At 42.9% G+C, this 4,905-nt stretch overlaps 1 pseudogene; it reads right to left on the bottom strand.

Moving 5' to 3' along the window:
- Window positions 1-4,361, bottom strand: part of LOC109469635 — an 11,852-nt pseudogene extending 7,491 nt beyond the window's left edge.
- Between the last annotated feature and the right edge of the window lie 544 nt (window positions 4,362-4,905).

Raw genomic sequence — 4,905 nt, 5'->3', positions numbered from 1 at the left:
TATACGGGGCACAGAGAGGTTTCCAGCCTTCCCTATTCTGAGAGTCCACTTCTGAGAGTCGATACAATGAAAAAGAAATGAAGCTGAGCGTCTTCCAAAGAAGTGGAACTTACCGATGTGGGAACCAAACAGATGATAGTAGAACTCCAGACACCTGGCTCCCACCTGTTGCATCATGGGACTGATGAGTCGCGCCTTGTCCCCTTCTGTACGTGGACTGGACGACTCGATGTACATGTACTTTCCTGTGTGTGTGCCAGATGAATAACAACGTCTTTTCTCAGAAATTTTTTTACTAACTGTACTGAATATAAACAGGGATGTAGCCTCTACAATGCCACAGTATACGTAAGAAATCGTCTGATAGACGAATGTTAAATTCCAAATTTGGATGGAAAATGACAGTGACAAAACCTATTTTATCTCTAAAGATACAGTCCTGTTCACGTCTTACGATAATGCGGTACACAGGTGGTTGTATTGTGAAGGAAGAGGAGGCTTCATAGCTTGACGGAATAAAATATCAGCTATATTTCATATTCAACGTTCAAACCTGAGCCGGTGGTGTGGTCACCGTTGGGCCCCGTCATCCCCGTGCCCGTTCTACCCGACCACTGTCTCCAGTCAAACTCGTCCGTGTTGTCCTGTGTGTACCCGCACAAGCCGCTGTCAAAATCACAGTCACCAGGCTTAGACTGGCTGTATGCACCTGTAGGCAACACACGTCGGGCAGGAGAAGCGTCATCATATGATAGACTATTAGCTATAGTATCACTATTTCCTATTGTCATGTTCTGTATCTAACGGACTCACCTTGGAGTCAGTCATTATACGCATAGAATATACTAGAATTGTGGTGCGCGAGGTATGACTCTCCTCGAGCACTTTATGTGCCATCAAAGACGATGTCTTCCATCTGAATGTAGGTACTAATTTTCATGAGTGAAGTGCCTTCCACAAAGGCCTGCTGAGCCCAGAAAGTTACCTACGTATACCACGCGATACCACATGAAAAGTTGGGGAAAATTGGTTATTGTAATCTAAAACCCTTTACTCTCATCTTGAACTGCTATTCTTGTCATGTTTTTTTTTTATTTCATTTTTCTAGACACTCAAAACATATACAAGACCTTGGTTTACAGTGCAGACTGTCTCCTAGAGTTTCACGCCGATATCAAGTGAACCTGACTGATTAGCTTGTGACCACGTTCTGACAGCGATCCACAATCCATCAAATGGACATGCACAATTATCTTAATGAATCATGTTCAACTCGCTCCGGAAAGTAATCTCATTTCCTACACGTGGTGACATGGATATCCAGCAATCTAGCCATGACATTTAAGGTGTAATACGCCGGCGCATGTAACTTTGGGGAACTGAAGGTTATGTGTAAAATATATTTCAGAAGGGCTGTGGGACGAGTGGTGGTTTAACCTAACGAGGCCCCAAACCCTGCTCTCAAGTATGTTGACAATGCACACGTCTTTCCAACTATAACATCACAAAAATTCACAAGTGCGTATCACTATCACCAAACGGAAACGTACACCATGTTGGTGTAACCCGATCGAATGAATGCTTGCATGTAGTCATCACATACACCCTCTCTTTTGTATGAGGGTCTGCATGGGGGAATCCTGGCAACGCTTAACGGTAAATTTAGGAGGGCGAAAACGTCTAACAGTAAATTCAGGATGGCCGGTAAGTTGTTCTTGTGTTCTTTCATAGGCTAATATGCGAACGCCGCCGGACTCTCCAGGGTGATTTGCCAATATCTGGCGAGTATACTACTCTGGCGTTAGATAATAATTGAGAAACTTTATTGCATGTTCATTCCCCGGGGGGATAAATGCACAGATGTACAAAGTACAATGTACTAGGAAGTACTACAACAATAGTAATAAAGAAAGGCTAACATTAGGTCTAAGGTATACAATGCTAAAAATAAAAATAAAAAAGAAATATATATATAAGTGATATTGATCTAAGTTCTAATGGCTTCTTCTCTCTTTTTGAAACATTTTGAAATATACTTACATACTTCATTGATGACGTCTATATTTGTACATGATATAATATATTTAAAAGTGTCTTCCTTTGATAATGTTTTACATTTTTTGTCGAGCTTAATTGAACTGAACAGTGATTTACGTTCGTTATCATATAATTTACAGTCAAGCATAAAATGCGATTCATCTTCAATACAAGACTTGTTACAGAATGTGCACAGAAGTAAATTGGAACAAAAGTGACCAACAACGCTTCACGAAGAATTTCCAGACAACACTTAACGTTGAATTGAAGCGGCCGGCTACGATTGAATTGGAAATACGCCTTGTGGAAAAGGCACGCAGACCCTCTTGTATATGTGTAAGTTGGCACGTTATTCGGCGACTTCCTTTTTGCAAAGTAACATCTTATTTTGAAACCGCGCCAAAATGAAATTTATTATTCCATTTTTTGTTGATACGCTACCGGTAAGGGAAATTACTCCAGCAAAGACGTAATTTTCATTTTTTTTCTTTGTTAAACATCTTGTTCGTCAACCGTTCCTTTTTTCCTTGTCATTCCTTGTACATGGTTAACCGCATAGTTCAGTACCCCAGGCCGAGTTTCACACAATACGGCTGTGTTAAGGAGAATGTCAGCAGCGTTTGTCTATGTCACAATCCATCATATCAACCTTGACCCTAGACGTGGTGCAGATGATCGCTATCTCATTTGATATCAAAATACCGACAGAAGACCACCACAGATAAGTACAACATTTTAGTTACCGATAAAAACAACAACGCAACAGTAAACATGCTTATCGGATTAGAGACTATGATTTGACATCCCGCACCGCACCACAATCACATCACTTACAGTTTGTAATCCCCTCTGGTTACATTGCCATTACGTTAAACGACATGCATGTTGCGGTCTGGGTGCCAAGTTTCGTCCCGCCACATGCTCCCAAGAATCCGCGCTGTGCTAGCCTGGAAACCAGGTGGTTTCCAGGGCTACACAGGCCAGCTCCTAGGCCCCAGGGCCATCGCGCCCCGCCAAGAAAATTTTGTCACAGAGACCCCTGTGTTGCTGGAAGCCTGCTGCAAAATATACTTGTGGGCTATGTTGTCCTTGGTTGAAGCCGAGGATCTGGGCTATGTAGGTCTTCTAGGCTAGTCCTGCGCGTGCCGCCCTAATCCCTACTGGCCCGCCCTACCAGAAATCATATATCCCATCAAAGGTCGCCTTGCCCCCAGCCAACCGGCCACCAAAACACTGCAAGCGATCAAAATAACCCCCTCCCCACCCTGCCATCTGTGGAGAGGGGAATATTTTCTACGCACAAACTCTGTCAGTTTTGATATATTATTTTAATACATGTATGCTCAGGTGGCACGTAAACGTCACGACGTATTTATTGTATTCAGCTTTTTGCCACGTACAGATATAAGATATTTTCGTGTAGATGACTGTAAGATTTGGAATGGATGACACAACGCTAAAGACACTTTACAGACAAAATGATACCATTCGACCGCAATATTGGAACATATATTTTTTGAGGGAGCACAGCCAAATTATTATGAATCACACTTTCCTGTAAACGTATGTTAGAAAACAATCTCTTGCCGTTTAGACAAGAATGTCAGTACCACAAAATCATTCTTGTGTTGCTATGTCAACCACGTACACCATAGTAATTGTACAAGGACTGTTAATGTTTTCCACTTCGTCTTACTTGTAAAAGCCATAAAAGCCAAGAGTCTCTCGACCACGGTGGTGAAGAGGGAATTCCTAGCAGATTTGTGGAAGGAGTCGACTTACCCTGTGAGGCCAGCAGGACTAGCACGACGAGAAGCTGTGGACTGTGCGCCATCCTTATCCCAAACTGTCGCGGGTGGCACATTCTCCAAAGACCTGGCACTAACTTAGCGTATGACGAGAATGTACAGAAGCCAGACGTGGAAGCGTAAATCCCGCATAAATCTTGTGAAAGCCGGTGGTTGCGTATGTAACCTGGAGAACTGCGATCCCAGTTGTCCGAGTCTCCCTCCTGGCTATATTTGCGAGGCTGTGGAAGGGGAAGTTGGGGCTTCCTGTGGAGAGACTGTCAGGCAGCTGATAAGAGCTGGCGTCTCTGATCCCGGTACAGCGTGAAACCCCTGAAGAGGGCGTTAACTGTGGACTGTGGTAGGACACAGCCGCTCCGGTTCAGTTCTTTCCACCAAACCTTCTCTACAGACGGTAACCGTCTAATAATAAAATCCGCAGTGTTTCTGACAGCGCCTGTCAGCTGTACATGGCTGTAAACACAGGCCGGGTGACTTGCTGAAATGACTCCTCGGAAGTAGAAGTGTACAGTGTCGCCGGAATAATCCACATCTGTGCCACACGGAGGAATGCCGTGTGAATCAGTTTCCTGTGGCGATCTAAGATTTTTCTTGTAGATTAAGATCATAGGTTAAGATAAAATCGACTTTTTAAAGTAATCAGCCGAAAGTTTGACCCCACGGTGCACATACATGTACAACAGTCCTGACAGTACAATGTCGGTGAATAAAACACATAAGCGGAGAATATAGCGTTTGAGTTAGAATTTCGGAAGTTAACAGAAGACAATTGTGAATATAAGAAGAAGCTAAAGATTCACATAATTGTTCTCGAAAAACTTGTCCGAGCTTAGAAGATCTAATATTTTAATCCGCGCGTTTCCCACTCATAACGTCATTAAGGGCACAAAGATCTCCCCCTGGCGGGACTTGGTAATATAAGTGCCATCATTCTTCCTTCAATCCATTTATTCATGAAAATAAACACAAACATTTCCCAAAGGGACAGTGATATGCCAAAGGAAGAAGAAAGACACTTACGTATACAGTCCTGAAAAGATTATTTTATCACATTATTTCG

This window comes from Branchiostoma belcheri, unplaced genomic scaffold (assembly GCF_001625305.1).
Source record: "Branchiostoma belcheri isolate BF01 breed outbred unplaced genomic scaffold, Haploidv18h27 scaffold21, whole genome shotgun sequence".
Lineage (NCBI taxonomy): Eukaryota > Metazoa > Chordata > Leptocardii > Amphioxiformes > Branchiostomatidae > Branchiostoma > Branchiostoma belcheri.
This window is presented reverse-complemented; position numbering and strand designations above follow the sequence as displayed.